At 40.9% G+C, this 20,254-nt stretch overlaps 44 pseudogenes; all 44 read right to left on the reverse strand.

Annotated features, from left to right (window-relative positions):
* Positions 1-1,258: 1,258 nt before the first annotated feature.
* Positions 1,259-1,377, reverse strand: LOC134580054 (5S ribosomal RNA; annotated as a pseudogene).
* A 134-nt stretch (positions 1,378-1,511) lies between these two features.
* On the reverse strand, positions 1,512-1,630 carry LOC134579874 (5S ribosomal RNA; annotated as a pseudogene).
* A 377-nt stretch (positions 1,631-2,007) lies between these two features.
* On the reverse strand, positions 2,008-2,126 carry LOC134579720 (5S ribosomal RNA; annotated as a pseudogene).
* A 377-nt stretch (positions 2,127-2,503) lies between these two features.
* On the reverse strand, positions 2,504-2,622 carry LOC134580210 (5S ribosomal RNA; annotated as a pseudogene).
* A 377-nt stretch (positions 2,623-2,999) lies between these two features.
* On the reverse strand, positions 3,000-3,118 carry LOC134579707 (5S ribosomal RNA; annotated as a pseudogene).
* Positions 3,119-3,256: 138 nt separating this feature from the next.
* LOC134579655 (5S ribosomal RNA) lies at positions 3,257-3,375 on the reverse strand (annotated as a pseudogene).
* Positions 3,376-3,509: 134 nt separating this feature from the next.
* LOC134580086 (5S ribosomal RNA) lies at positions 3,510-3,628 on the reverse strand (annotated as a pseudogene).
* Positions 3,629-3,762: 134 nt separating this feature from the next.
* On the reverse strand, positions 3,763-3,881 carry LOC134579865 (5S ribosomal RNA; annotated as a pseudogene).
* Positions 3,882-4,015: 134 nt separating this feature from the next.
* LOC134579758 (5S ribosomal RNA) lies at positions 4,016-4,134 on the reverse strand (annotated as a pseudogene).
* A 387-nt stretch (positions 4,135-4,521) lies between these two features.
* On the reverse strand, positions 4,522-4,640 carry LOC134579600 (5S ribosomal RNA; annotated as a pseudogene).
* A 134-nt stretch (positions 4,641-4,774) lies between these two features.
* Positions 4,775-4,893, reverse strand: LOC134580130 (5S ribosomal RNA; annotated as a pseudogene).
* A 134-nt stretch (positions 4,894-5,027) lies between these two features.
* On the reverse strand, positions 5,028-5,146 carry LOC134579920 (5S ribosomal RNA; annotated as a pseudogene).
* A 134-nt stretch (positions 5,147-5,280) lies between these two features.
* Positions 5,281-5,399, reverse strand: LOC134579789 (5S ribosomal RNA; annotated as a pseudogene).
* A 135-nt stretch (positions 5,400-5,534) lies between these two features.
* LOC134579971 (5S ribosomal RNA) lies at positions 5,535-5,653 on the reverse strand (annotated as a pseudogene).
* A 134-nt stretch (positions 5,654-5,787) lies between these two features.
* Positions 5,788-5,906, reverse strand: LOC134579637 (5S ribosomal RNA; annotated as a pseudogene).
* A 387-nt stretch (positions 5,907-6,293) lies between these two features.
* On the reverse strand, positions 6,294-6,412 carry LOC134579798 (5S ribosomal RNA; annotated as a pseudogene).
* Positions 6,413-6,546: 134 nt separating this feature from the next.
* On the reverse strand, positions 6,547-6,665 carry LOC134579794 (5S ribosomal RNA; annotated as a pseudogene).
* Positions 6,666-7,045: 380 nt separating this feature from the next.
* On the reverse strand, positions 7,046-7,164 carry LOC134579661 (5S ribosomal RNA; annotated as a pseudogene).
* A 1,362-nt stretch (positions 7,165-8,526) lies between these two features.
* Positions 8,527-8,645, reverse strand: LOC134579617 (5S ribosomal RNA; annotated as a pseudogene).
* A 387-nt stretch (positions 8,646-9,032) lies between these two features.
* LOC134579866 (5S ribosomal RNA) lies at positions 9,033-9,151 on the reverse strand (annotated as a pseudogene).
* Positions 9,152-9,285: 134 nt separating this feature from the next.
* On the reverse strand, positions 9,286-9,404 carry LOC134579838 (5S ribosomal RNA; annotated as a pseudogene).
* Positions 9,405-9,538: 134 nt separating this feature from the next.
* On the reverse strand, positions 9,539-9,657 carry LOC134580147 (5S ribosomal RNA; annotated as a pseudogene).
* Positions 9,658-10,523: 866 nt separating this feature from the next.
* Positions 10,524-10,642, reverse strand: LOC134579841 (5S ribosomal RNA; annotated as a pseudogene).
* Positions 10,643-11,029: 387 nt separating this feature from the next.
* Positions 11,030-11,148, reverse strand: LOC134580048 (5S ribosomal RNA; annotated as a pseudogene).
* A 134-nt stretch (positions 11,149-11,282) lies between these two features.
* Positions 11,283-11,401, reverse strand: LOC134579735 (5S ribosomal RNA; annotated as a pseudogene).
* Positions 11,402-11,788: 387 nt separating this feature from the next.
* LOC134579830 (5S ribosomal RNA) lies at positions 11,789-11,907 on the reverse strand (annotated as a pseudogene).
* Positions 11,908-12,041: 134 nt separating this feature from the next.
* On the reverse strand, positions 12,042-12,160 carry LOC134580049 (5S ribosomal RNA; annotated as a pseudogene).
* A 134-nt stretch (positions 12,161-12,294) lies between these two features.
* Positions 12,295-12,413, reverse strand: LOC134580129 (5S ribosomal RNA; annotated as a pseudogene).
* Positions 12,414-12,547: 134 nt separating this feature from the next.
* On the reverse strand, positions 12,548-12,666 carry LOC134580148 (5S ribosomal RNA; annotated as a pseudogene).
* An 866-nt stretch (positions 12,667-13,532) lies between these two features.
* On the reverse strand, positions 13,533-13,651 carry LOC134579842 (5S ribosomal RNA; annotated as a pseudogene).
* Positions 13,652-14,038: 387 nt separating this feature from the next.
* LOC134580051 (5S ribosomal RNA) lies at positions 14,039-14,157 on the reverse strand (annotated as a pseudogene).
* A 134-nt stretch (positions 14,158-14,291) lies between these two features.
* On the reverse strand, positions 14,292-14,410 carry LOC134579787 (5S ribosomal RNA; annotated as a pseudogene).
* A 387-nt stretch (positions 14,411-14,797) lies between these two features.
* LOC134579863 (5S ribosomal RNA) lies at positions 14,798-14,916 on the reverse strand (annotated as a pseudogene).
* A 134-nt stretch (positions 14,917-15,050) lies between these two features.
* Positions 15,051-15,169, reverse strand: LOC134580052 (5S ribosomal RNA; annotated as a pseudogene).
* A 134-nt stretch (positions 15,170-15,303) lies between these two features.
* LOC134579921 (5S ribosomal RNA) lies at positions 15,304-15,422 on the reverse strand (annotated as a pseudogene).
* A 387-nt stretch (positions 15,423-15,809) lies between these two features.
* LOC134579831 (5S ribosomal RNA) lies at positions 15,810-15,928 on the reverse strand (annotated as a pseudogene).
* Positions 15,929-16,804: 876 nt separating this feature from the next.
* On the reverse strand, positions 16,805-16,923 carry LOC134579629 (5S ribosomal RNA; annotated as a pseudogene).
* Positions 16,924-17,310: 387 nt separating this feature from the next.
* LOC134580073 (5S ribosomal RNA) lies at positions 17,311-17,429 on the reverse strand (annotated as a pseudogene).
* A 134-nt stretch (positions 17,430-17,563) lies between these two features.
* LOC134579616 (5S ribosomal RNA) lies at positions 17,564-17,682 on the reverse strand (annotated as a pseudogene).
* A 134-nt stretch (positions 17,683-17,816) lies between these two features.
* On the reverse strand, positions 17,817-17,935 carry LOC134579886 (5S ribosomal RNA; annotated as a pseudogene).
* Positions 17,936-18,322: 387 nt separating this feature from the next.
* Positions 18,323-18,441, reverse strand: LOC134580203 (5S ribosomal RNA; annotated as a pseudogene).
* Positions 18,442-18,575: 134 nt separating this feature from the next.
* Positions 18,576-18,694, reverse strand: LOC134579764 (5S ribosomal RNA; annotated as a pseudogene).
* Positions 18,695-19,080: 386 nt separating this feature from the next.
* On the reverse strand, positions 19,081-19,199 carry LOC134579832 (5S ribosomal RNA; annotated as a pseudogene).
* A 388-nt stretch (positions 19,200-19,587) lies between these two features.
* Positions 19,588-19,706, reverse strand: LOC134580126 (5S ribosomal RNA; annotated as a pseudogene).
* Positions 19,707-20,254: the final 548 nt, after the last annotated feature.

Consider the following 20,254-nt stretch of genomic DNA (forward strand, 5'->3'; position numbering starts at 1 on the left):
TTGTTACCGGGTATAGGTGCCTGTGGGAGCAGCGGTGTTAGAGGGTCTCGTTGTGTTGCCACAGCTTCTTCCAGGATCCAGTTCCTAACTCTAACGGATGGTAGGCCCAGTGTTCGTAGCATACGTGGGATATCTTCTGGCCAGCGGGCCGTAAGCCACGTATTACCGTGTTTCACTTGGAGGCTGAATGGGAAGCCCCATCGGTATGGTATGCGTTTATCACGGAGGGTACTCGTCACCGGTCTCAGGGCCCTTCTAGCGTCTAGTGTGAGGCCGGACAAGTCCTGGAAGAGTGAAACTTCGACCCCGCGGAATCTGATGGAGGTCTGCTCTCGTGCTGCGGCCATTATTTGATCTTTCACTCCTTGAGAGGTTAGGCAGCATACCACATCCCTGGGGTTGCCGTCCTGTCGTAAAGGGCCCAGTGCTCTGTGTGCCCTCTCAATACGGAGTGTTTCAGGGGCTTGGTCCCGCATTATCTGTTGAAATAAGGCAATTAGCGTTGCCTGGAGCTGATCTGCGTCCGCTTCTGGCAGGCCCCTAATCCGGATATTATTACGCCGGCTCCTATTCTCCAGATCTTCCACTTGCCTGCGGAGCGTTAGGAGCATGTTACCCTGTCTTGTAACCGCCACCTCTGTTGCCCTGTGGTGTTCATCGCATCCCTGGGCTGCTGTCTCTATTTCATCCACTCTTTGTTCAAGCGCATTCAGGTCAGAGCGCATTTCAGCGAGCTCACCACGCATTGCGGCTCGGATTTCCTGCACTAGGGTGCCAGTGTCTGCCTCGGTGAGCATGCTGGCAGAGATGTGTGCCAATTCAGCTCTGATCTGGGCTAGCTCACTACCCTGTGCGACTTCTGTGTGGGGCTCTCCCTCGTTCTCCGTGGTTGGAGAGGCGGGCGCCATTTTGTGCTCACCATGCTGTTTTCGCGTGTCGGGCGGTGTAGCGACAAAATCATCTATCGGGCACGTGTGTCTTCTCAGTGAGTCTGTTCCCGCTGTCTCTGCTGTTAGCTGTCTCTTATTGCGGACGATTTTCTCCCGTTTTTGTGGCTAATTTTCGCTATTTAGGCGACCAGGGGTGCGGAGCTCTTTCAGTGTGCGTCCTGCACCATGCTCGTCCAGGCCACGCCCCCGCAATTTCACTGATGTTGGTAGAATATCAAACACTGGTTCCGACAAAAGACAAGACGATTCTGGATAGGGAAAAAAGTGATCTGATTATGACATCATAATGCAAAAAAGAAATAAACAAACGCTTACGGCACCTGAGGTTCCTAGTTGGTCTCCCATACAAATACTAACCAAGCCCGAGTCTGGATGGCTTCTGAGATCTGACGAGATCAGGCATTTTCAGACTGGTATAGCCATAGCCAAAATTTAGCAAATACAATTTCACTGATGTTGGTAGAATATCCAACACTGGGTGCGACAAAAGACAAGATGCTTCTGGATAGGGAAAAAAGTGATCTGATTATGACATCATAATGCAAAAAAGAAATAAACAAAAGCTTACGGCACCTGAGGTTCCTAGTTGGTCTCCCATAAAAGTACTAACCAGGCCCAAGTCTGGATGGCTTCTGAGATCTGACGAGATCAGGCATTTTCAGACTGGTATAGCCATAGGCAAAATTAATTGAATGCAATTTCACTGATGTTGGTAGAATATCAAACACTGGTTGCGACAAAAGACAAGACGCTTCTGGATAGTGAAAAAAGTGATCTGATTATGACATCATAATGCAAAAAACATATAAACAAAAGCTTATGGCACCTGAAGTTCCTAGTTGGTCTCCCATACAAGTACTAACCAGACCCGAGTCTGGATGGCTTCTGAGATCTGGCATTTTCAGACTGGTATGGCCATAGGTAAAATTAATCGAATGCAATTTCACTGATGTTGGTAGAATATCCAACACTGGTTGCGACAAAAGACAAGATGCTTCTGGATAGGGAAAAAAGTGATCTGATTATGACATCATAATGCAAAAAAGAAATAAACAAAAGCTTACGGCACCTGAAGTCCCTAGTTAGTCTCCCATACAAGTACTAACCAGGCCCAAGTCTGGATGGCTTCTGAGATCTGACGAGATCAGGCATTTTCAGACTGGTATGGCCATAGGCAAAATTAATTGAATGCAATTTCACTGATGTTGGTAGAATATCAAACACTGGTTGCGACAAAAGACAAGACGCTTCTGGATAGTGAAAAAAGTGATCTGATTATGACATCATAATGCAAAAAACATATAAACAAAAGCTTATGGCACCTGAAGTTCCTAGTTGGTCTCCCATACAAGTACTAACCAGACCCGAGTCTGGATGGCTTCTGAGATCTGGCATTTTCAGACTGGTATGGCCATAGGCAAAATTAATCGAATGCAATTTCACTGATGTTGGTAGAATATCAAACACTGGTTGCGACAAAAGACAAGACGCTTCTGTATAGGGAAAAAAGTGATCTGATTATGACATCATAATGCAAAAAAGAAATAAACAAAAGCTTCTGGCACCTGAGGTCCCTAGTTGGTCTCCCATACAAGTACTAACCCAGCCCGAGTATGGATGGCTTCTGAGATCTGACGAGATCAGGCATTTTCAGACTGGTATGGCCATAGGCAAAATTAATTGAATGCAATTTAACTGATGTTGGTAGAATATCAAACACTGGTTGCGACAAAAGACAAGACGCTTCTGGATAGGAAAAAAAGTGATCGGATTATGACATCATAATGCAAAAAAGATATAGACAAAAGCTTATGGCACCTGAAGTTCCTAGTTGGTCTCCCATACAAGTACTAACCAGACCAGAGTCTGGATGGCTTCTGAGATCTGGCATTTTCAGACTGGTATGGCCATAGGCAAAATTAATCTAACGCAATTTCACTGATGTTGGTAGAATATCCAACACTGGTTGCGACAAAAGACAAGATACTTCTGGATAGGGAAAAAAGTGATCTGATTATGACATCATAATGCAAAAAAGAAATAAACAAAAGCTTACGGCACCTGAGGTTCCTAGTTGGTCTCCCATACAAGTACTAACCAGGCCCAAGTCTAGATGGCTTCTGAGATCTGACGAGATCATGCATTTTCAGACTGGTATGGCCATAGGCAAAATTAATGGAATGGAATGCAATTTCACTGATGTTGGTAGAATATCAAACACTGGTTGCGACAAAAGACAAGACGCTTCTGGATAGGGAAAAAGTGATCTGATTATGACATCATAATGCAAAAAAGAAATAAACAAAAGCTTATGGCACCTGAGGTTCCTAGTTGGTCTCCCATACAAGTACTAACCAGGCCCAAGTCTGGGTGGCTTCTGAGATCTGACTTGATCAGGCATTTTCAGACTGGTATGGCCATAGGCAAAATTAATTGAATGCAATTTCACTGATGTTGGTAGAATATCAAACACTGGTAGCGACAAAAGACAAGACGCTTCTGGATAGGGAAAAAAGTGATCTGATTATGACATCATAATGCAAAAAAGATATAAACAAAAGCTTATGGCACCTGAGGTTCCTAGTTGGTCTCCCATACAAGTACTAACCAGGCCCGAGTCTGGATGGCTTCTGAGATCTCACTTGATGAGGCATTTTCAGACTGGTATGGCCATAAGCAAAATTAATTGAATGCAATTTCACTGATGTTGGTAGAATATCAAACACTGGTTGCAACAAAAGACAAGACGCTTTTGGATAGGGAAAAAAGTGATCTGATTATGACATCATAATGCAAAAAAGAAATAAACAAAAGCTTATGGCACCTGAGGTTCCTAGTTGATCTCCCATACAAGTACTAACCAGGCCCGAGTCTGGATGTTTTCTAAAATCTGACGAGATCAGGTATTTTCAGACTGGTATGGCCATAGGCAAAATTAAGCAAATGCAATTTCACTGATGTTGGTAGAATATCAAACACTGGTTGCGACAAAAGACAATATGCTTCTGGATAGGGAAAAAAGTGATCTGATTATGACATCATAATGCAAAAAAGAAATAAACAAAAGCTTATGGCACCTGAGGTTCCTAGTTGGTCTCCCATACAAGTACTAACCAGGCCCGAGTCTGGATGGCTTCTGAGATCTGACGAGATCAGGCCTTTGCAGACTGGTATAGCCATAGGCAAAATTAATCGAATGCAATTTCACTGATGATGGTAGAATATAAAACAATGGTTGCGACAAAAGACAAGACGCTTCTGGATAGGGAAAAAAGTGATCTGATTATGACATCATAATGCAAAAAAGAAATAAACAAAAACTTATGGCACCTGAGGTTCCTAGCTTGTCTCCCATACATGTACTAACCAGGCCCGAGTCTGGATGGCTTCTGAGATCTGACGAGATCAGTCATTTTCAGACTGGTATGGCCATAGGCAAAATGAAATGAATGCAATTTAACTGATGTTGGTAGAATATCAAACACTGGTTGCGACAAAAGACAAGACGCTTCTGGATAGGGACAAAAGTGATCTGATTATGACATCATAATGCAAAAAAGAAATAAACAAAAGCTTATGGCACCTGAGGTTCCTAGTTGATCTCCCATACAAGTACTAACCAGACCCGAGTCAGGATGTTTTCTAAAATCTGACGAGATCAGGTATTTTCAGACTGGTATGACCATAGGCAAAATTAATTAAATGCAATTTCACTGATGTTGGTAGAATATCAAACACTGGTTGCGACAAAAGACAAGACGCTTCTGGATAGGGAAAAAAGTGATCTGATTATGACATCATAATGCAAAAAAGAAATAAACAAAAGCTTACGGCACCTGAGGTTCCTAGTTGGTCTCCCATACAAGTTCTAACCATGCCCGAGTATGTATGGCTTCTGAGATCTGACGAGATCAGGCATTTTCAGACTGGTATGGCCATAGGCAAAATTAATCTAATGCAATTTCACTGATGTTGGTAGAATATCAAACACTGGTTGCGACAAAAGACAAGATGCTTCTGGATAGGGAAAAAAGTGATCTGATTAAGACATCATAATGCAAAAAAGAAATAAACAAAAGCTTATGGCACCTGAGGTTCTTAGTTGATCTCCCATACAAGTACTAACCAGGCCCGAGTCTGGATGTTTTCTAAAATCTGACGAGATCAGGTATTTTCAGACTGGTATGGCCATAGGCAAAATTAAGCAAATGCAATTTCACTGATGTTGGTAGAATATCAAACACTGGTTGCGACAAAAGACAAGATGCTTCTGCATAGGGAAAAAAATGATCTGATTATGACATCATAATGCAAAAAAGAAATAAACAAAAGCTTACGGCACCTGAGGTTCCTAGTTGGTCTCCCATACAAGTACTAACCAGGCCCAAGACTGGATGGCTTCTGAGATCTGACGAGATCAGGCATTTTCAGACTGGTATGGCCATAGGCAAAATTAATTGAATGCAATTTCACTGATGTTGGTAGAATATCAAACACTGGTTGCAACAAAAGACAAGACGCTTCTGGATAGGAAAAAAAGTGATCTGATTATGACATCATAATGCAAAAAAAGATATAAACAAAAGCTTATGGCACCTGAGGTCCCTAGTTGGTCTCCCATACAGGTACTAACCAGCCCCAAGTCTGGATGGCTTCTGAGATCTGACGAGATCAGGCATTTTCAGACTGGTATGGCCATAGGCAAAATTAATTGAATGCAATTTCACTGATGTTGGTAGAATATCAAACACTGGTTGCGACAAAAGACAAGACGCTTCTGGATAGGGAAAAAAGTGATCTGATTATGACATCATAATGCAAAAAAGAAATAAACAAAAGCTTATGGCACCTGAGTTTCCTAGTTGGTATCCCATACAAGTACTAACCAGGCCCGAATCTGTATGGCTTCTGAGATCTGACGAGATCAGGCATTTACAGACTGGTATGGCCATAGGCAACATTAATCGAATGCAATTTCACTGATGTTGGTAGAATATCAAACACTGGTTGCGACAAAAGACAAGACGCTTCTGGATAGGGAAAAAAGTGATCTGATTATGACATCATAATGCAAAAAAGAAATAAACAAAAGCTTACGGCACCTGAGATTCCTAGTTGGTCTCCCATACAAGTACTAACCAGGCCAGCGTCTGGATGGCTTCTGAGATCTGACAAGATCAGGGATCTTCAGACTGGGATGGCCATAGGCAAAATCATTTGAATGCCATTTCACTGATGTTGGTAGAATATCAAACACTGTTTGCGATAAAAGACAAGACGCTTCTGGATAGGGAAAAAAGTGATCTGATTATCACATCATAATGCAAAAAATAAATAAACAAAAGCTTATGGCACCTGAGTTTCCTAGTTGGTATCCCATACAAGTACTAACCAGGCCCGAATCTGTATGGCTTCTGAGATCTGACGAGATCATGCATTTTCAGACTGGTATGGCCATAGGCAACATTAATCGAATGCAATTTCACTGATGTTGGTAGAATATCAAACACTGGTTGCGACAAAAGACAAGACGCTTCTGGATAGGGAAAAAAGTGATCTGATTATGACATCATAATGCAAAAAAGAAATAAACAAAAGCTTACGGCACCTGAGATTCCTAGTTGGTCTCCCATACAAGTACTAACCAGGCCAGCGTCTGGATGGCTTCTGAGATCTGACGAGATCAGGCATTTTCAGACTGGTATGGCCATAGGCAAAATTAATTGAATGCAATTTAACTGATGTTGGTAGAATATCAAACACTGGTTGCGACAAAAGACAAGACGCTTCTGGATAGGGAAAAAAGTGATCTGATTATGACATCATAATGCAAAAAATAAATAAACAAAAGCTTATGGCACCTGAGGTTCCTAGTTGGTCTCCCATACAAGTACTAACCAGGACCGAGTCTGGATGGCTTCTGACGAGATCGGGCATTTTCAGACTGGTATGGCCATAGGCAAAATTAATCGAATGCAATTTCACTGATGTTGGTAGAATATCAAACACTGGTTGCGACAAAAGACAAGACGTTTCTGGATAGGGAAAAAAGTGATCTGATTATGACATCATAATGCAAAAAAGATATAAACAAAAGCTTATGGCACCTGAGGTTCCTAGTTGGTTTCCCATACAAGTACTAACCAGGCCCGAGTCTGGATCGCTTCTGAGATCTGACAAGATCAGGCATTTTCAGACTGGTATGGCCATAGGCAAAATTAATTGAATGCAATTTCACTGATGTTGGTAGAATATCAAACACTGGTTGCGACAAAAGACAAGACGCTTCTGGATAGGGAAAAAAGTGATCTGATTATGACATCATAATGCAAAAAAGAAATAAACAAAAGCTTACGGAACGTGAGGTTCCTAGTTGGCCTCCCATACAAATACTAACCAGGCCCGAGTCTGGATGGTTTCTGAGATCTGACAAGATCAGGCATTTTCAGACTGGTATGGCCATAGGCACAATTAATTGAATGCAATTTCACTGATGTTGGTAGAATATCAAACACTGGTTGCGACAAAAGACAAGACGCTTCTGGATAGGGAAAAAAGTGATCTGATTATGACATCATAATGCAAAAAATAAATAAACAAAAGCTTATGGCACCTGAGGTTCCTAGTTGGTCTCCCATACAAGTACTAACCAGGACCGAGTCTGGATGGCTTCTGACGAGATCGGGCATTTTCAGACTGGTATGGCCATAGGCAAAATTAATCGAATGCAATTTCACTGATGTTGGTAGAATATCAAACACTGGTTGCGACAAAAGACAAGACGTTTCTGGATAGGGAAAAAACTGATCTGATTATAACATCATAATGCAAAAAAGATATAAACAAAAGCTTATGGAACCTGAGGTTCCAAGTTGGTCTCCCATACAAGTACTAACCAGGCCCGAGTCTGGATGGCTTCTGAGATCTGACATTTTCAGACTGGTATGGCCATAGGCAAAATTATTCGAATGCAACTTCACTGATGTTGGTAGAATATCAAACACTGGTTGCGACAAATGACAAGACGCTTCTGGATAGGGAAAAAAGTGATCTGATTATGACATCATAATGCAAAAAAGAAATAAACAAAAGCTTACGGCACCTGAGGTTCCTAGTTGGTCTCCCATACAAGTACTAACCAAGCCCGAGTCTGGATGGCTTCTGAGATCTGGCATTTTCAGACCGGTATGGCCATAGGCAAAATTAATCGAATGCAATTTCACTGATGTTGGTAGAATATCAAACACTGGTTGCGACAAAAGACAAGACGTTTCTGGATAGGGAAAAAACTGATCTGATTATAACATCATAATGCAAAAAAGATATAAACAAAAGCTTATGGCACCTGAGGTTCCTAGTTGGTCTCCCATACAAGTACTAACCAGGCCCGAGTCTGGATGGCTTCTGAGATCTGACATTTTCAGACTGGTATGGCCATAGAAAAAATTAATCGAATGTAATTTCACTGATGTTGGTAGAATATCAAACACTGGTTGCGACAAAAGACAAGACGCTTCTGGATAGGGAAAACAGTGATCTGATTATGACATCATAATGCAAAAAAGAAATAAACAAAAGCTTATGGCACCTGAGGTTCCTAGTTGGTCTCCCATACAGGTACTAACCAGGCCCAAGTCTGCATGGCTTCTGAGATCTGACGAGATCAGGCCTTTTCAGACTGGTATGGCCATAGGCAAAATTAATCAAATGCAATTTCACTGATGTTGGTAGAATATCAAACACTGGTTGCGACAAAAGACAAGACGCTTCTGGATATGGAAAAAAGTGATCTGATTATGACATCATAATGCAAAAAAGAAATAAACAAAATCATGCGGCACCTGAGGTTCCAAATTGGTCTCCCATACAAGTACTAACCAGACCCGAATCTGGATGGCTTTAGAAATCTGACGAGATCAGGCATTTTCAGACTGGTATGGCCATAGGAAAAATTAATTGAATGCAATTTCACTGATGTTGGTAGAATATCAAACACTGGTTGCGACAAAAGACAAGACGCTTCTGGATATGGAAAAAAGTGATCTGATTATGACATCATAATGCAAAAAATAAATAATCTAAAGCTTATGACAACTGAGGTTCCTAGTTGGTCTCCCACACAAGTACTAACCAGGCCCGAGTCTGGATGGCTTCTGAGATCTGATGAGATCAGGCATTTTCAGACTGGTATAGCCATAGGCAAAGTTAATCGAATGCAATTTCAGTGATGTTGGTAGAATATCAAACACTGGTTGCTACAAAAGACAAGACGCTTCTGGATAGGGAAAACAGTGATCTGATAATGACATCATAATGCAAAAAAGAAATAAACAAAAGCTTATGGCACCTGAGGTTCCTAGTTGGTCTCCCATACAGGTACTAACCAGGCCCGAGTCTGCATGGCTTCTGAGATCAAGCGAGATCAGGCCTTTTCAGACTAGTATGGCCATAGGCAAAATTAATCAAATGCAATTTCACTGATGTTGGTAGAATATCAAACACTGGTTGCGACAAAAGACAAGACGCTTCTGGATATGGAAAAAAGTGATCTGATAATGACATCATAATGCAAAAAAGAAATAAACAAAATCATGCGGCACCTGAGGTTCCTAGTTGGTCTCCCATACAGGTACTAACCAGGCCCGAGTCTGCATGGCTTCTGAGATCAGGCGAGATCAGGACTTTTCAGACTAGTATGGCCATAGGCAAAATTAATCAAATGCAATTTCACTGATGTTGGTAGAATATCAAACACTGGTTGCGACAAAAGACAAGACGCTTCTGGATATGGAAAAAAGTGATCTGATTATGACATCATAATGCAAAAAAGAAATAATCTAAAGCTTATGACAACTGAGGTTCCTAGTTGGTCTCCCATACAAGTACTAACCAAGCCCGAGTCTGGATGGCTTCTGAGATCTGGCATTTTCAGACCGGTATGGCCATAGGCAAAATTAATCGAATACAATTTTACTGATGTTGGTAGAATATTCAACACTGGTTGCGACAAAAGACAAGATGCTTCTGGATAGGGAAAAAAGTGATCTGATTATGACATCATAATGCAAAAAAGAAATAAACAAAAGCTTACGGCACCTGAGGTTCCTAGTTGGTCTCCCATACAAGTACTAACCAGGACCGAGTCTGGATGGCTTCTGACGAGATCATGCATTTTCGGACTGGTATGGCCATAGGCAAAATTAATCGAATGCAATTTCACTGATGTTGGTAGAATATCAAACACTGGTTGCGACAAAAGACAAGACGTTTCTGGATAGGGAAAAAACTGATCTCATTATAACATCATAATGCAAAAAAGATATAAACAAAAGCTTATGGCACCTGAGGTTCCTAGTTGGTCTCCCATACAAGTACTAACCAGGCCCGAGTCTGGATGGCTTCTGAGATCTGACATTTTCAGACTGGTATGGCCATAGGCAAAATTAATTAAATGCAACTTCACTGATGTTGGTAGAATATCAAACACTGGTTGCGACAAAAGACAAGACGCTTCTGGATATGGAAAAAAGTGATCTGATTATGACATCATAATGCAAAAAAGAAATAAACAAAAGCTTACGGCACCTGAGGTTCCTAGTTGGTCTCCCATACAAGTACTAACCAGACACGAGTCTGGATGGTTTCTGAGATCTGACGAGATCAGGCATTTTCAGACTGGTATGGCCATAGGCAAAATTAATTGAATGCAATTTCACTGATGTTGGTAGAATATCAAACACTGGTTGCGACAAATGACAAGACGCTGCTGGATAGGGGAAAAAGTGTTCTGATTATGACATCATAATGCAAAAAAGAAATAAACAAAAGCTTACGGAACGTGAGGTTCCTAGTTGGTCTCCCATACAAGTACTAACCAGGCCCGAGTCTGGATGGCTTCTGAGATCTGACGAGATCTTGCATTTTCAGACTGGTATGGCCATAGGCAAAATTATTCGAGTGCAATTTCACTGATGTTGGTAGAATATCAAACACTGGTTGCGACAAAAGACAAGACGCTTCTGGATAGGGAAAAAAGTGATCTGATTATGACATCATAATGCAAAAAAGAAATAAACCAAATCTTACGGTACCTGAGGTTCCTAGATAGTCTCCCATACAAGTACTAACCAGGACCGAGTCTGGATGGCTTCTGAGATCTGACGAGATCAGGCATTTTCAGACTGGTAGGGCCATAGGAAAAATTAATCGAATGCAATTTCACTGATGTTGGTAGAATATCAAACACTGGTTGCGACAAAAGACAAGACGCTTCTGGATAGGGAAAACAGTGATCTGATTATGACATCATAATGCAAAAAAGAAATAAACAAAATCTCATGGCACCTGAGGTTCCTAGTTGGTCTCCCATACAGGTACTAACCAGGCCCGAGTCTGCATGGCTTCTGAGATCTGACGAGATCAGGCCTTTTCAGACTGGTATGGCCATAGGCAAAATTAATCAAATGCAATTTCACTGATGTTGGTAGAATATCAAACACTGGTTGCGACAAAAGACAAGACGCTTCTGGATATGGAAAAAAGTGATCTGATTATGACATCATAATGCAAAAAAGAAATAAACAAAATCATGCGGCACCTGAGGTTCCAAATTAGTCTCCCATACAAGTACTAACCAGACCCGAGTCTGGATGGCTTTAGAAATCTGACGAGATCAGGCATTTTCAGACTGGTATGGCCATAGGCAAAATTTATTGAATGCAATTTCACTGATGTTGGTAGAATATCAAATACTGGTTGCGACAAAAGACAAGACGCTTCTGGATATGGAAAAAAGTGATCTGATTATGACATCATAATGCAAAAAAGAAATAATCTAAAGCTTATGACAACTGAGGTTCCTAGTTGGTCTCCCATACAAGTACTAACCAGGCCCGAGTCTGGATGGCTTCTGAGATCTGATGAGATCAGGCATTTTCAGACTGGTATAGCCATAGGCAAAATTAATCGAATGCAATTTCACTGATGTTGGTAGAATATCAAACACTGGTTGCGACAAAAGACAAGACTCTTCTGGATAGGGAAAAAAGTGATCTGATTATGACATCATAATGCAAAAAAGAAATAAACCAAATCTTACGGTACCTGAGGTTCCTAGATAGTCTCCCATACAAGTACTAACCAGGACCGAGTCTGGATGGCTTCTGAGATCTGACGAGATCAGGCATTTTCAGACTGGTAGGGCCATAGGAAAAATTAATCGAATGCAATTTCACTGATGTTGGTAGAATATCAAACACTGGTTGCGACAAAAGACAAGACGCTTCTGGATAGGGAAAACAGTGATCTGATTATGACATCATAATGCAAAAAAGAAATAAACAAAATCTCATGGCACCTGAGGTTCCTAGTTGGTCTCCCATACAGGTACTAACCAGGCCCGAGTCTGCATGGCTTCTGAGATCAAGCGAGATCAGGCCTTTTCAGACTAGTATGGCCATAGGCAAAATTAATCAAATGCAATTTCACTGATGTTGGTAGAATATCAAACACTGGTTGCGACAAAAGACAAGACGCTTCTGGATATGGAAAAAAGTGATCTGATAATGACATCATAATGCAAAAAAGAAATAAACAAAATCATGCGGCACCTGAGGTTCCTAGTTGGTCTCCCATACAGGTACTAACCAGGCCCGAGTCTGCATGGCTTCTGAGATCAGGCGAGATCAGGACTTTTCAGACTAGTATGGCCATAGGCAAAATTAATCAAATGCAATTTCACTGATGTTGGTAGAATATCAAACACTGGTTGCGACAAAAGACAAGACGCTTCTGGATATGGAAAAAAGTGATCTGATTATGACATCATAATGCAAAAAAGAAATAATCTAAAGCTTATGACAACTGAGGTTCCTAGTTGGTCTCCCATACAAGTACTAACCAAGCCCGAGTCTGGATGGCTTCTGAGATCTGGCATTTTCAGACCGGTATGGCCATAGGCAAAATTAATCGAATACAATTTTACTGATGTTGGTAGAATATTCAACACTGGTTGCGACAAAAGACAAGATGCTTCTGGATAGGGAAAAAAGTGATCTGATTATGACATCATAATGCAAAAAAGAAATAAACAAAAGCTTACGGCACCTGAGGTTCCTAGTTGGTCTCCCATACAAGTACTAACCAGGACCGAGTCTGGATGGCTTCTGACGAGATCATGCATTTTCGGACTGGTATGGCCATAGGCAAAATTAATCGAATGCAATTTCACTGATGTTGGTAGAATATCAAACACTGGTTGCGACAAAAGACAAGACGTTTCTGGATAGGGAAAAAACTGATCTCATTATAACATCATAATGCAAAAAAGATATAAACAAAAGCTTATGGCACCTGAGGTTCCTAGTTGGTCTCCCATACAAGTACTAACCAGGCCCGAGTCTGGATGGCTTCTGAGATCTGACATTTTCAGACTGGTATGGCCATAGGCAAAATTAATTAAATGCAACTTCACTGATGTTGGTAGAATATCAAACACTGGTTGCGACAAAAGACAAGACGCTTCTGGATATGGAAAAAAGTGATCTGATTATGACATCATAATGCAAAAAAGAAATAAACAAAAGCTTACGGCACCTGAGGTTCCTAGTTGGTCTCCCATACAAGTACTAACCAGACACGAGTCTGGATGGTTTCTGAGATCTGACGAGATCAGGCATTTTCAGACTGGTATGGCCATAGGCAAAATTAATTGAATGCAATTTCACTGATGTTGGTAGAATATCAAACACTGGTTGCGACAAAAGACAAGACGCTGCTGGATAGGGGAAAAAGTGTTCTGATTATGACATCATAATGCAAAAAAGAAATAAACAAAAGCTTACGGAACGTGAGGTTCCTAGTTGGTCTCCCATACAAGTACTAACCAGGCCCGAGTCTGGATGGCTTCTGAGATCTGACGAGATCTTGCATTTTCAGACTGGTATGGCCATAGGCAAAATTATTCGAGTGCAATTTCACTGATGTTGGTAGAATATCAAACACTGGTTGCGACAAAAGACAAGACGCTTCTGGATAGGGAAAAAAGTGATCTGATTATGACATCATAATGCAAAAAAGAAATAAACCAAATCTTACGGTACCTGAGGTTCCTAGATAGTCTCCCATACAAGTACTAACCAGGACCGAGTCTGGATGGCTTCTGAGATCTGACGAGATCAGGCATTTTCAGACTGGTAGGGCCATAGGAAAAATTAATCGAATGCAATTTCACTGATGTTGGTAGAATATCAAACACTGGTTGCGACAAAAGACAAGACGCTTCTGGATAGGGAAAACAGTGATCTGATTATGACATCATAATGCAAAAAAGAAATAAACAAAATCTCATGGCACCTGAGGTTCCTAGTTGGTCTCCCATACAGGTACTAACCAGGCCCGAGCCTGCATGGCTTCTGAGATCTGACGAGATCAGGCCTTTTCAGACTGGTATGGCCATAGGCAAAATTAATCAAATGCAATTTCACTGATGTTGGTAGAATATCAAACACTGGTTGCGACAAAAGACAAGACGCTTCTGGATATGGAAAAAAGTGATCTGATTATGACATCATAATGCAAAAAAGAAATAAACAAAATCATGCGGCACCTGAGGTTCCAAATTAGTCTCCCATACAAGTACTAACCAGACCCGAGTCTGGATGGCTTTAGAAATCTGACGAGATCAGGCATTTTCAGACTGGTATGGCCATAGGCAAAATTTATTGAATGCAATTTCACTGATGTTGGTAGAATATCAAATACTGGTTGCGACAAAAGACAAGACGCTTCTGGATATGGAAAAAAGTGATCTGATTATGACATCATAATGCAAAAAAGAAATAATCTAAAGCTTATGACAACTGAGGTTCCTAGTGGGTCTCCCATACAAGTACTAACCAGGCCCGAGTCTGGATGGCTTCTGAGATCTGATGAGATCAGGCATTTTCAGACTGGTATAGCCATAGGCAAAATTAATCGAATGCAATTTCACTGATGTTGGTAGAATATCAAACACTGGTTGCGACAAAAGACAAGACTCTTCTGGATAGGGAAAAAAGTGATCTGATTATGACATCATAATGCAAAAAAGAAATAAACCAAATCTTACGGTACCTGAGGTTCCTAGATAGTCTCCCATACAAGTACTAACCAGGACCGAGTCTGGATGGCTTCTGAGATCTGACGAGATCAGGCATTTTCAGACTGGTAGGGCCATAGGAAAAATTAATCGAATGCAATTTCACTGATGTTGGTAGAATATCAAACACTGGTTGCGACAAAAGACAAGACGCTTCTGGATAGGGAAAACAGTGATCTGATTATGACATCATAATGCAAAAAAGAAATAAACAAAATCTCATGGCACCTGAGGTTCCTAGTTGGTCTCCCATACAGGTACTAACCAGGCCCGAGTCTGCATGGCTTCTGAGATCTGACGAGATCAGGCCTTTTCTGACTGGTATGGCCATAGGCAAAATTAATCAAATGCAATTTCACTGATGTTGGTAGAATATCAAACACTGGTTGCGACAAAAGACAAGACGGTTCTGGATATGGAAAAAAGTGATCTGATTATGACATCATAATGCAAAAAAGAAATAAACAAAGTCATGCGGCACCTGAGGTTCCAAATTGGTCTCCCATACAAGTACTAACCAGACCCGAGTCTGGATGGCTTTAGAAATCTGACGAGATCAGGCATTTTCAGACTGGTATGGCCATAGGCAAAATTTATTGAATGCAATTTCACTGATGTTGGTAGAATATCAAACACTGGTTGCGACAAAAGACAAGACGCTTCTGGATATGGAAAAAAGTGATCTGATTATGACATCATAATGCAAAAAAGAAATAATCTAAAGCTTATGACAACTGAGGTTCCTAGTTGGTCTCCCATACAAGTACTAACCAGGCCCGAGTCTGGATGGCTTCTGAGATCTGATGAGATCAGGCATTTTCAGACTGGTATAGCCATAGGCAAAATTAATCGAATGCAATTTCACTGATGTTGGTAGAATATCAAACACTGGTTGCGACAAAAGACAAGACGCTTCTGGATAGGGAAAACAGTGATCTGATTATGACATCATAATGCAAAAAAGAAATAAACAAAAGCTTATTGCACCTGTGGTTACTAGTTGGTCTACCATACAAATAGTAACCAGGCCCGAGTCTGTGTGGCTTCTGAGATCTGACGAGATCAGGCATTTGCAGACTGGTATAGCCATAGGCAAAATTAATCGAATGCAATTTCACTGATGTTGGTAGAATATCAAACACTGGTTGCGACAAAAGACAAGACGCTTCTGGATAGGGAAAAAAGTGATCTGATTATGACATCATAATGCAAAAAAGAAATAAACAAAAGCTTATGGCACCTGAGGTTCCTAGTTGGTCTCCCATACAAGTACTAACCAGGACCGAGTCTGGATGGCTTCTGACGAGATCGGGCATTTTCAGACTGGTATGGCCATAGGCAAAATTAATCGAATGCAATTTCACTGATGTTGGTAGAATATCAAACACTGGTTGCGACAAAAGACAAGACGTTTCTGGATAGGGAAAAAACTGATCTGATTATAACATCATAATGCAAAAAAGATATAAACAAAAGCTTATGGCACCTGATGTTCCTAGTTGGTCTCCCATACAAGTACTAACCAGGCCCGAGTCTGGATGGCTTCTGAGATCGGGCATTTTCAGACTGGTATGGCCATAGGCAAAATTAATCGAATGCAATTTCACTGATGTTGGTAGAATATCAAACACTGGTTGCGACAAAAGACAAGACGTTTCTGGATAGGGAAAAAACTGATCTGATTATAACATCATAATGCAAAAAAGATATAAACAAAAGCTTATGGCACCTGAGGTTCCTAGTTGGTCTCCCATACAAGTACTAACCAGGCCCGAGTCTGGATGGTTTCTGAGATCTGACGAGATCAGGCATTTTCAGACTGGTATGGCCATAGGCAAAATTAATCGAATGCAATTTCACTGATGTTGGTAGAATATCAAACACTGGTTGCGACAAAAGACAAGACGCTGCTGGATAGGGGAAAAAGTGTTCTGATTATGACATCATAATACAAAAAAGAAATAAACAAAAGCTTACGGAACGTGAGGTTCCTAGTTGGTCTCCCATACAAGTACTAACCAGGCCCGAGTCTGGATGGCTTCTGAGATCTGACGAGATCTTGCATTTTCAGACTGGTATGGCCATAGGCAAAATTATTCGAGTGCAATTTCACTGATGTTGGTAGAATATCAAACACTGGTTGCGACAAAAGACAAGACTCTTCTGGATAGGGAAAAAAGTGATCTGATTATGACATCATAATGCAAAAAAGAAATAAACCAAATCTAACGGCACCTGAGGTTCCTAGATAGTCTCCCATACAAGTACTAACCAGGACCGAGTCTGGATGGCTTCTGAGATCTGACGAGATCAGGCATTTTCAGACTGGTAGGGCCATAGGAAAAATTAATCGAATGCAATTTCACTGATGTTGGTAGAATATCAAACACTGGTTGCGACAAAAGACAAGACGCTTCTGGATAGGGAAAACAGTGATCTGATTATGACATCATAATGCAAAAAAGAAATAAACAAAAGCTTATGGCACCTGAGGTTCCTAGTTGGTCTCCCATACAGGTACTAACCAGGCCCGAGTCTGCATGGCTTCTGAGATCTCACGAGATCAGGCCTTTTCAGACTGGTATGGCCATAGGCAAAATTAATCAAATGCAATTTCACTGATGTTGGTAGAATATCAAACACTGGTTGCGACAAAAGACAAGACGCTTCTGGATAGGGAAAAAAGTGATCTGATTATAACATCATAATGCAAAAAAGAAATAATCTAAAGCTTATGACACCTGAGGTTCCAAGTTGGTCTCCCATACAAGTACTAACCAGGCCCGAGTCTGGATGGCTTCTGAGATCTGATGAGATCAGGCATTTTCAGACTGGTATGGCCATAGGCAAAATTCATCGAATGCAATTTCACTGATGTTGGTAGAATATCAAACACTGGTTGCGACAAAAGACAAGACGCTGCTGGATAGGGGAAAAAGTGTTCTGATTATGACATCATAATGCAAAAAAGAAATAAACAAAAGCTTACGGAACGTGAGGATCCTAGTTGGTCTCCCATAGAAGTACTAACCAGGCCCGAGTCTGGATGGCTTCTGAGATCTGACGAGATCTTGCATTTTCAGACTGGTATGGCCATAGGCAAAATTATTCAAGTGCAATTTCACTGATGTTGGTAGAATATCAAACACTGGTTGCGACAAAAGACAAGACGCTTCTGGATAGGGAAAAAAGTGATCTGATTATGACATCATAATGCAAAAAAGAAATAAACCAAATCTTACGGTACCTGAGGTTCCTAGATAGTCTCCCATACAAATACTAACCAGGACCGAGTCTGGATGGCTTCTGAGATCTGACGAGATCAGGCATTTTCAGACTGGTAGGGCCATAGGAAAAATTAATCGAATGCAATTTCACTGATGTTGGTAGAATATCAAACACTGGTTGCGACAAAAGACAAGACGCTTCTGGATAGGGAAAACAGTGATCTGATTATGACATCATAATGCAAAAAAGAAATAAACAAAAGCTTATGGCACCTGAGGTTCCTAGTTGGTCTCCCATACAGGTACTAACCAGGCCCGAGTCTGCATGGCTTCTGAGATCTGACGAGATCAGGCCTTTTCAGACTGGTATGGCCATAGGCAAAATTAATCAAATGCAATTTCACTGATGTTGGTAGAATATCAAACACTGGTTGCGACAAAAGACAAGACGCTTCTGGATATGGAAAAAAGTGATCTGATTATGACATCATAATGCAAAAAAGAAATAAACAAAATCATGCGGCACATGAGGTTCAAATTGGTCTCCCATACAAGTACTAACCAGACCCGAGTCTGGATGGCTTTAGAAATCTGACGAGATCAGGCATTTTCAGACTGGTATGGCCATAGGCAAAATTAATTGAATGCAATTTCACTGATGTTGGTAGAATATCAAACACTGGTTGCGACAAAAGACAAGACGCTTCTGGATATGGAAAAAAGTGATCTGATTATGACATCATAATGCAAAAAAGAAATAATCTAAAGCTTATGACAACTGAGGTTCCTAGTTGGTCTCCCATACAAGTACTAACCAGGCCCGAGTCTGGATGGCTTCTGAGATCTGATGAGATCAGGCATTTTCAGACTGGTATAGCCATAGGCAAAATTAATCGAATGCAATTTCACTGATGTTGGTAGAATATAAAACACTGGTTGCGACAAAAGACAAGACGCTTCTGGATATGGAAAAAAGTGATCTGATTATGACATCATAATGCAAAAAAGAAATAAACAAAAGCTTATTGCACCTGAGGTTCCTATTTTGACTCCCATACAAGTACTAACCAGGCCCGAGTCTGGATGGCTTCATGAGATCTGACGAGATCAGGCATTTTCAGACAGGTATGGCCATAGGTAAAACTAATTGAATGCAATTTCACTGATGTTGGTAGAATATCAAACACTGGTTGTGACAAAAGACAAGATGCTTCTGGATAGGGAAAAAAGTGATCTGATTATGACATCATAATGCAAAAAAGAAATAAACAAAAGCTTATGGTACCTGTGGATACTAGTTGGTCTCCCATCCAAATACTAACCAGGCCCGAGTCTGTGTGGCTTCTGAGATCTGACGAGATCAGGCATTTGCAGACTGGTATGGCCATAGGTAAAGTTAATCTAATGCAATTTCACTGATGTTGGTAGAATATCAAACACTGGTTGCGACAAAAGACAAGACGCTTCTGGATAGGGAAAAAAGTGATCTGATTATGGCATCATAATGCAAAAAAGAAATAAATAAAAGCTTATGGAACCTGAGGTTCCTAGTTGGTCTCCCATACAAGTACTAACCAGGCCCGAGTCTGGATGGTTTCGTATATCTGACGAGATCAGGCATTTTCAGACTGGTATGTCCATAGTCAAAGTTAATTGAATGCAATTTCACTGATGTTGGTAGAATATCAAACACTGGTTGCGACAAAAGACAAGACGCTTCTGGATAGGGAAAAAAGTGATCTGATTATGACATCATAATGCAAAAAAGAAATAAACAAAAGCTTATGGCACCTGAGGTTCCTAGTTGGTCTCCCATACAAGTACTAACCAGGACCAAGTCTGGATGGCTTCTGACGAGATCGGGCATTTTCAGACTGGTATGGCCATAGGCAAAATTAATCGAATGCAATTTCACTGACGTTGGTAGAATATCAAACACT

The sequence above is a fragment of the Pelobates fuscus genome, chromosome 12 (assembly GCF_036172605.1).
Source record: "Pelobates fuscus isolate aPelFus1 chromosome 12, aPelFus1.pri, whole genome shotgun sequence".
NCBI lineage: Eukaryota > Metazoa > Chordata > Amphibia > Anura > Pelobatidae > Pelobates > Pelobates fuscus.